This window comes from Gorilla gorilla, chromosome 10 (genome assembly GCF_029281585.2).
Source record: "Gorilla gorilla gorilla isolate KB3781 chromosome 10, NHGRI_mGorGor1-v2.1_pri, whole genome shotgun sequence".
Classification (NCBI taxonomy): domain Eukaryota; kingdom Metazoa; phylum Chordata; class Mammalia; order Primates; family Hominidae; genus Gorilla; species Gorilla gorilla.
The window spans coordinates 142,496,375-142,506,884 of NC_073234.2; the positions used below are offsets into that span (position 1 = coordinate 142,496,375).

Consider the following 10,510-nt stretch of genomic DNA (forward strand, 5'->3'; position numbering starts at 1 on the left):
TCTTTGAGGGGTATCAAAAGTGCTGGGCATCATCAGAAGCAAGATTTGTTGTTAACTGGTTGAGGGGGATTCTCTATCTTTCTCCACTGAATAATCTCACCACGAGAAACTTAGTGCTTCTCTTTCTTGTTTCTTTGGGCAGTGTATCTGGCTGTAGTAGGAGTGTGGGGTTTCCCTAATGCTTCATCTTGTATAACTGAACAACGTTACCAAGACAGTATTTTTTATGCATCAATCACAAGGAATTTCCCAATAAAGCTTGCAGTAAATGACAGAGGAACTCTGCTCTACAATGACTCCAGAAGAAGGCTGCTTGTGGGTCAAGAAGCCAGCTGCACTTTGAGCTGCAATCATTCCTTCCTTCCTTTATTCCAACGACTAGCCAATGGCCAAGCTCACAACAACCTGCACCACGGAGATCAGGATCTCGGAAGGGCAGGGCAGTGTGGGTGCAGCCATGAGTGAGTTGGGGCAGTACCGGGAGGAGAAGAGGCCTTCAGGTTCAGGGCGATCATTACATTCTGTAAGATCTGTGCTGTCAGGGAGAGCAGGCTCCAGCTACTCCACCTTTTTCATTTTAGTGATGCAGAAACTGAGTCCCTGAGATGAACAATGAATTAACCAAGGTAATGGAGTTTATTCTCTACAAAGAATTCAGAATGATTTTCAGAACAATTCAGATCATGTTGCTCCTCTCCTCAAAGTCTTCCAATTGCTTCTTAACTCCGCCAGAAAAACATCCAAACACCCACAAGGCCCAACGTGAGCTGCACCTTCCTATCCTGCCTCCCTCCATCCACTTTCTCTGGCACTGTCTTCATGCCAGCCATGGGCCTGTGTGCTCTGAGTGTAGCCAAGCTTGGCTCTGCTGCATGGTCCGTGCACTTGCTTCTGCCTTTCGCTGGAAGGGAGGATTTGACCAGATTTTCTTGCAATCGTCTTTTGTGTCAATTAGAAGTCAATTTAATCATCACTTTTTATGAAATGCCTTCTGTGAACCCCGAGTAAAACGAATAGCTTCATGACATTTTTATCTTCTTATCATGTTTTTCTTTTCCCTTTTTATTTTGTGTTTTTGTTTTGCTTTGCTTTGTGCTTTGGTTACGGATTTTTGTTTTTGTTTTTTCTTCTGCAGCTGGAATGGAAGCTTTTAAGAGTAGAACTGATGTCTTTCTATTAATTGCTGTTATTGGCATATATTGGCCAAATATGTGCACCATAAATATAGGTTGAATAAATATCATGAAGACATCAAAAGCTGAGGACCAATATTGTCCCAGCCCCAGTTACTGGGTGAGAGTGGAAGAGCTAAAAGACCACAAATTTGGTGCAGTGTATACTGCTCGGGCGATGGGTGCACCAAAATCTCACAAAATACCACTAAGGGACTTACTCATGCCACCAAACACCACTTGTTTGCCAATAACCTATGAAAAAAAAAATTAAAAAGGTTAAATAAAAAAAATTCACAGTACAGACTTTGCAGGAAGACAGGCATGAATTGGAATCCCAGTGATACTCTAAGCAACTGTGAACTTGTTCCTATTTTTCTTTTCTTTTTAAAAAACAATTTGAAACATATGAAAAGTTATAATAGTGAAAAATACACGAGTAATTTTCACCCAAATTACTTAAATGTGAACAGTTGACACCATTTGCCTTATCATTTTTTCTCTTTCTAATATAGATACTCTCTGTATGTATTGTTTTTCCCTCTGAGTCATTTGAGAGTAAATTGCAGAAATTATGCTTCATTACCCCTAAATATCTCAATGTCTATTTTTATTTAAGAAGGAAATACACTTTCTTATACAGCCACACTATAACCATCAAAATAAGAAATTAACATTGATACAATACTTCTGTCTAATCAACAGACTCCGTTACAACTTTACCTCCAGTGCCTCCAGTGTGTTTTATAGCCAACGCCAACAATTAAGCAAAATAAACAAGTCTCTCTTCCTTCTTTCTTTTCTTTTCGTTAAGCACAGGATTTTTTTTATTCAACCTTTTTAAATCTTTTTATTTTCATAGGTTATTGGAGAACAAGTGGTGTTTGGTTACATGAGTAAGTTCTTTAGTGGTGATTGGTGAGATGTTGCTGCACCCATCACCCGAGCAGTATACACTGCACCAAATTTGTGGTCTTTTATCTCTCACCCCCTTCCCACCCTTTCCCCCTGAGTTCCCAAAGTCCACTGTGTCATTCTTATGCCTTTGCATTCTCATAGCTTACCTCCCACCATACGATGATTGGTTTTCCATTCTTGAATTACTTCACTTAGAATAATAGTCTCTAATCCCATCTAGGTTGCTGAAAATGCCATTAATTCATTCCTTTTTATGGCTGAGTAGTATTCCATTGTGTATATATATATGTGTATATATATGTGTGTGTGTGTGTGTGTGTGTGTGTGTATATATATATATATATATATATATATATATATATATATAACAGTTTCTTTACTCGTTGATTGATGGGCATTTGGGTTGGTTCCACATTTTTGCAATTGTGAATTGTTCTGCTATAAACATGCTCCTTTCTTTTCTGGTCCAGGATCATGGAAGTCAAGATCATGCATCACCTTTTGTCATCACGTCCCTTTAGTTTTCATAAATAAGGAACTTCAGTCCTTTCTGTATTTCATGACCTTGATACTTTAAAGAACAGAGGGCAAGTACTTTGCAGAATATCTCTCCATTCGGATATTTCTGATGTCTTCTTATAATTAGATTTAGTTCTCCCATTATTGTCAGAAATGGAAAATAGGGTTGTATTCTTCTCAAAGTAATATATAGCATGAGAAGTCGTGACAGCTCATTCCATCACAGCAACGATAACTTTTATCAGCTCTCCCATTACAGGAGTTGCTCATTTTTATCCCCTGCATAGAACTGTTGTCCGCCAAGTTTCTCCATTGAGAGGATAATTAAGGAAATATTTTGTACTCATTAATGAATTAGTAATTAAGAAGTATCCTATAGGAAGATAATTTTAAATTACGTGAATATCCTATTTCTCATCTAACATTCACCTGTTAATTTTAACATGCATTGATGATTCTAGTCTTCATCAATTATTACTTTGTTAGCCAAACAGTTGTTTTCCCAATTCCATCCATAATCTTTCTACACTTACCTGTTAGCATTCCACTATTAAAAAGCTTTATTTTCTCCCTATTTATTTATTAATTCCTTATTTATAGCAGAATTCCTAGTTATTCAAAAAGTTATATACCATTACTGGTTGGGTGCATTGGCTCATGCCTGTAATCCCAGCACTTTGGGAGGCCATGTCAGGCAGATCACCTGAGGTCTGGAATTCGAGACCAGCCTGGCCGACATGGTGAAACCCCATCTCTACTAAAAATACCAAAATTAACCAAGCATGCTGGTGTGCACTTGTAGTCCCAGCTACTTGGGAGGCTGAGGCAGGAGAATTGCTTGAACCTGGGAGGCAGAGGTTGCAGTGTGTGGAGATGGTGCCACTGCACTCCAGCCTGGGTGACAGAGTGACACCCTGCCACACACAAAAAAAACTTAAAAGTTATATACTATTACTGTCATTATTAATTTTGGTGTTCAAAGTGCCCCTGGCCAACAGACCCCATCAACTTCATCCCTATGTTCTTATTATGTTTTCAGCACTTCCTGACTTTCTGGCACAATAAGATGGCTCAGGTTCATGTTCTACGTTGATTATCCCATCCTGGGAATCAATCGTCTCTTTTAGAAGCCTTTCATTTGAAAGAGGTACTTATGTAGAAACCATCAACTCGGTGCTAGGTATTTTCATTGCTATTGGAATGTCAGTGTTTCTAGGTCCTGCCAGTAAACAAGAAATATACATAACTGTGTGTGTATATCTACACACACAAACATACACACATGCCTGTTTACATAGATTTACATCTATATTAAAAAGTATGTGTATGTGTTCATACTGACATCTCCCATTCCAGTGCAACAACCCAAAGTTTATTATAGTTTTCTTCCCTTCCATGTTTATATCTCTCTGTTATTCAGAGACCTGGCTTTCATTTTTTTCCAATGTATTTACTTATTTGCCTAATCCTGCTGTGTATCAGGCTCAATAATGACCGACAGAAATATCAGGTCCTAATTCTGGGAATCTGCATATTATTCAATTTACAATATTACTCATTTTACCTTACATAGAAAATGGTCTTTGCAGATGTCACTAAGTTAAGGATCTTGACAGGGTGAGGCAACCCTGGATTATCTGGGTGGGCCTTGTATGAAATCGTAGTGTCCTTCAGTGTGGACTTAGAAGACAGACAAGAGAGAGATTTGACATAGACAGAGGAGAGGGCGACCACAGAGGCAGAGCGTAGAGCCACGCAGCTACAATTCAAGACATGCCAGCAGCCAACAGAAGCTGGAGGAGGCGAGAATCAAACTCCCCCCTAGAGCCTCTGGAGAGAACACAGCCCTGGCAGCATGTGATTCTGGCCTCTCCAGAACTGAGATAATACATCCTTTTTGTTTTAAGCCACCAAGGTTGTGGTTATTTGTTACGCCAGCCACAAGAAATTAATAAACCCAATACGTAATCAATTCACCAAATGTGCAAGCTATCTCCTTGGCCCCAAACTGGTAAAAAAAAAAAAAAAAACAGAAAACAAAAGACCCAGCGAAGCCAGCCAAGTTCTGCTCAGCTCAGCTCAGCTCAACCCCACTTCTTTTGGTGGTATAACAACTCCCCTTCTTCTTCCCCTATTTTTCCCTCACCACTAACCATAAGCAACAACCAATATTCTTCCAGGCAGGGTACAGAACGACTGACCCTCACCATGTTCTTATCATCTCTATTTTACAGATGAGATATGGAGGCTCAAACAATTTCAGTAACTTACTAATGGTCACAGTGCCAGGAAATGAGAGAGATGAGAGTCAATCCAGTTCTGTCTTAATTCCAAGTCCAAACAGTAATCCAACAGGTCTACTGCCTTTAGGTAGACTTAGTCCTTTGAGAATTTGTTTTCTTTAGCATTCAAATACTAAGTGGGAATAATAATACCTCATAAGGGTCTGGAAATGATTCAATGAGATGATACTTAAAATGCATAGTACATTGCCTGGCATTTAATGAACCCTCACAACTTGGAGTAGATGTTTCCTGTCCAGACACTGGTAGAGCTTTCAGGAGACAGAGAGAATGAATATGTAACCACCTGGTAAATGGTTGGAAGCCTCATTCTCTTGTTTTTGCATCCTCCCATCCTGATTGAATCAGAGGGGCAAGGAGGAGGAATGGAACATGTTTGCTACTTAGCCTGCTCTCTGAGCCATAAAATTTCTCAAATATCAGACCCCAAACCTTTTCCCCAGTAATGAGGTGATAAATGCACAGAGAGACACTGATGGAACAGAGAAGAGAAAATGTTCCTCAGGACACTTTACATCTGAAAGTGTTCCACGTGCACCACTGTGGAATAAGATCTTACAAATCCTGTCAAAATTCTGTGTCAAGCTTAACTGAATTGTTTTTATTTTGTGGGGAGAGGGAGATTGGGAGAATTACTAAAATTAATTGTTTTTAAAATGTAAAAAGAGGGTTATTTGCAAACTATGCATCTGACAATGAACTAACATCCAGAATCTACAAGGAACTCGATCAAATCAGCAAGAAAGAAAAATCCCATTAAAAACTGGACAAATGGCGTGAATAGACATTTCTCAAAATAAGGAATACAAATGGCCAAAAGATATGAAAAAAATGCTCCACATCACTAATCATCAGGGAAATGCAAATTAAAATCACAGTGAGATATCACCTTACCCCAGCCAGAATGGCCATGATTAAAAAGTCAAATAACAATAGATGTTGGCACAAACGTCGTTAAAAGGAAATGCTTGTACACCGCTGGTGGGAATGTAAATTAGTACAACCTGTATGAAAAACAGTTTATGGAGACTTATCAGAAAACTAAAAGTAGATCACCCATTTGATCCAGCAATTCCACTACCAGGTATCTACCCAAAGGAAAATAAGTCATTGTATAAAAAAGACACCTGCATGTGTGTTTATATCAGCACAATTCACAATTTCAAAGATATGGAATCAAATAAGTGTCCAACTGATAACTAAATAAAATAAATGTGGCATATATATGCCATGGGATACTACTCAGCCATAAAAAAGAACAAAATAATGTACTTTGCAGCAACTTGGATGGATGGAGCTGGAGGCCATTATTCTAAGTGAAGTAACTCAGGAATGGAAAACCAAATACCACGTGTTCTCGCCCATAAGTGGAGCTAAGCAATGGGTAAGCTAAGGGATATAGAGTGGGATAATGAACATTAGAGACTCTGAAGGAGGAAGGGTGGGAGGCAAATGAGGAATTAAAAAGGACCTATGGGGTAAAATGTACATCATTCTGCTAACAGGCATACTAAAATCTGCTAACAGGCATACTAAAATCTGCTAACAGGCATACTAAAATCTGCTAACAGGCATACTAAAATCTGCTAACAGGCATACTAAAATGCTGTAAGAAGAGCAGTTGGGGGCAGGGTCAGCTGCACTGAGAAGCTTCCTGGGGCAGCTTTTCCCCAGCAAATGAAAATGTGTCTGTAATCCAGAGACTGTTTTTCCCTCTGGGGTGACCTCTCTATCATGAAAATCTGCCACCATCATCACCCGTAAACCTGGTGACATTATTCCGTTGTTGCATTCAACACAATCTGTTCAACCAATGCTCGCTGGATGGGTGGATGGATGGGTGGACATGTCTCTATCACATCACTGGGCTGTGATCTCCATGACGCCAGAAACTTTTGTCTTCACTGGGGTTGCTTCCATAATGAAAATCTGCTGCCATTATCACCCCTGAATCCTAGAGTACATTTCCACTGGCCCATTGCATACAGTCAGTACTCAATCAGTGCTTTCTTAATTGGTCAGTAAAAAGCAGAATCAACAGAAAGGGAAATGAACTCCGGTTTGGGGAATGGCAAGAGGAACAGAGATAGGAAAACACACACAGCTCAGCTCAAACCTTCCCCACAAGTCCACGTGTTCATCCTTGTGTATCAGCACCACAACAGTGACAGGAAGCCAGGGCTCCGCAGGGTGCAGAATTCCATTCCTAATCTGTAAAGACTGTAATTGAAACTTAGATGAGTAAAGGGACATTATCTAAGGTAAGTGGTGAGTTAGTCACACACCTGGGTTTAGAACCTGTGGCTCCAAGCCTCATCCACCTCAATGCTTTCTCACATGGGCCACAATATTTCTGCCATTTTACTTACTTTCTTCATGGACCTTGATGTCTGTGTACCTTTCATTTAGCCAACAACACTATGAAGCCTGTGTGTTCTGTGCTACGAAAACTCAGATAAATAAGACACAGTTTTAAGTCTTGTCTTCAAGTCTCTAGGTTGTATTTGAGAATTGCATCAGGAATTTATATATTTGGAATTTATCATTTTCAAATATAATGCATATCAAACTGAGCCACCAGATATGAAAACAAAGTTGACTCCAACTCAATCTGAAGCTAATCCAGATTTCTAGTTGTCTGGCTGCTTTCACTTTTAGTTGAATGACTGATGATTACTTTAAAACTCATTTCACCTAAAACAAATGCTCGATTTCTAGCACTTAGGGAAAAATGTTCATTTGTGCCTTTCACTTGATTTTTTTATTAATTACAGAAGAAAGAATTATTTTAAAAGAACAGTTTTATGAAAAGAGTAATTCAGTCATATCCTAGAATTGTACCAATAAGTAATCATTGAAAAATATTCCCAGGCATGGCTCTTCTGCATTGCCTGGTGAAGTATTTTTGGTAAAACCTGACATTTTGATCAACTGAATTACAGATTTTGAAATTGGAGTATATATAATACTATCTATGGCCACAAGGGGATACAATGGCTCTATTACTAGAGGAGGGAAAATAGAGCTGCCTTTTAAGGCAAGACATGACGGCATGAGTAGCCTTCAAGACCAATGGCATAATAACCACCTACCATCATGCCCACACTTCTATCAATAAGAGCTTGGGAATTCATTTCAGTTTTACCTTCATGTTTTGCTTACTTTTTTAACTGTGCATCTATCTGTGCCCACGTACATTAGAAGTCCATTAAAACAGAACAAACCAAAACAACAGCAACAACAAATAAACAAACCAAAAAAACCTCCATCTGATTCTAACTAGAATTTCCCATAAAACTTTACACACTGTTCTCTCCAGTTTCCATTTTGGTCCACGACAGCTCTATCATTCACAAAACCACTATAGTGGCCAATGCAGCTTTTGGCTCTGACCTATGGAATGAATGAGGGTGGAGTTTGTTTTACCCCCTATGGCACTTCAGCAAGATGGCAGAGCAGACACCCATTTCTCCCTTCATGCCAAATTGATGGTAGTAAGAGGATACCAATTTTCTTAACAGGAGAGAAATCTCCATTTTCATCCTTGATCCCTGTCACCCTTTCCCATTTGTCTATCTACTGAATGTTTTCATGCAAAGCTCTGCATCTGGCTAGATCGGTTTATAGAAGAGCTTTCCTAAGAAACAAGGGCACAAAATGCCCACATCACTGAGAGATATACCCAGAGCTGTGTTACAAAAGTCACTTGTCTTGCTTTGAATCTACTAAAATTTACTTTAAACTGACAGGTGATTTAGCGGGTGTGGGGAAGGGAGAATGAGCAAGCAGTGACCTCTATTTCATTTCAGCCAATAAGCATAAAAACTTTCGTCGGTGTTTACCAAAATAATTCTTTGTGTCTGCCATTTTTGACCCTATAAGCCAAACAGTGCATACGTTGTTATTCTCTTATGTGTGATAATTATTCATTTACAGAGTGGATGACTGTGGGAAAATAGAAAGAAATGAATGGATGGAATTGAAATGAAGCGATCTTCTCATTATGATTCAAAAAGGAGTTGACATACGATATAGGCATTTGTACATTTCAGGGAAAAATTAAAAGGAGTTGAACTTCACCATGAATTACAGATTACCTCTAAGTCTGTTGTATGTTGTTAGGCACCAACTTGTCTTCTGGCAACACAACACTTATCAGAATAAGTTAGCCATGTGCACGTGGGTATTTCATAGTGACTTCCACCTAGGCCATCTGATACTAAGACGTGAGTGGCTCTTTAGTGAAAGCAGAGGTAGACCACTGACAATCAGGGGCCTCCTCAGCATCACCTTTTCACCCTCTGCCTTGGAAGACTGATGCCTTTAGAGACCTGTGGACTCACAGGACATAAACATGGTGGGTTGGCGTCATAACAGAAGAGAGTTTGCTGAGTCCAGGATTCTCTGTGCAATGTAAAGACACACAGGGCATGCTAACGTTTATTGTAAGGGAGGGTGACAATTCCCCTATATGCCTAAATACAAAATAAAACTTTCCCTCACATTAACGCTGACAAAAATAGTGCGTGTTATGTGCTGACCTCCCAATCACATTATTTTTTAACACAAAGTACATCTGGGGGAGACCAATCAACCAGAAACAACCTCTATTGGTGCTAATGTTAGATTCTAAAGGAAGTCTACTCATGCAACTAGCGAGAAAAGGGATGAAGGCACATAGTAACGATTTTGTCATTATTCTTACAGGCTGGTAGACCTTGAAGTTTAGTTTCCTACCTGCAGTTTAAGATCCTATGAAAACACAATGTGGTAAGTAGCTGCCAATATAACATTACACAACAACAACCAAAAAGACCTTAATGCAATGCAAATGGATACAAGTAGTTTATTTTCAAAACAAGCACTATATATATATATATATATATACACACACACACACATATATATACATATATACATATGTGTATATGCATGTAATTTCAATACATACATATATGTATACACATGTATATTTCTACATTATGTATACATATATGTATATATGTATGCATAAATATACACACATATATACATATGTGTATATGTATATATGCATACGTGTGTGTATATGTATATAGGTGTATGTATGTGTGTATATGTGTGTGTATATATATACACACTGTGCTTGCATTGAAAATAATATATATGTATTTTTCTCTTAAAATACATAGACAGAAGTGAATATGATGAATTCCGAGCACCCAGTCAGATAACTCCATGAGTGATGAAGAAAGCACTGAAGTCTAATACGTGAGCCAAAACAATATGAATAAAATTGTTTCTTTAATTAAGTCGAAAATTATATCTACGTTCCTGTGTTATTTTGTATAATATGTGTCTTAAAACTATATAGAGCTAAAACTATAAAATCAATATTTTATTATTGTACCTAGATCTCTAAGATCTAAATATTTACATTAGCAATTGCATTGATCTTTTCATTGGAAATAGGGGGCTGCTTGCCTGATATTTTTGAGTGCTTCAAGATGGGGATTATATTAAAATCTGTGTTCACCAATTGGAATGTGCCAAGCACTTGTGTGTCTGCTTTGATTTAGAGATGGGAGAGCTGGGTAAATATGTACCTAGATCAGAGTT

General features: G+C 38.5%; 1 long non-coding RNA gene across 1 annotated transcript in view; it reads left to right on the forward strand.

The window, feature by feature from the left end:
• LOC134756532 (uncharacterized) overlaps positions 1-10,167 on the forward strand; it is a 30,987-nt gene extending 20,820 nt beyond the window's left edge. Inside the window, exons 2-3 of the long non-coding RNA XR_010129279.1 lie at positions 9,620-9,682; positions 10,084-10,167. This is a non-coding gene — a long non-coding RNA (uncharacterized lncRNA). The remainder of the gene's footprint in view (positions 1-9,619; positions 9,683-10,083) is intronic.
• Positions 10,168-10,510: the final 343 nt, after the last annotated feature.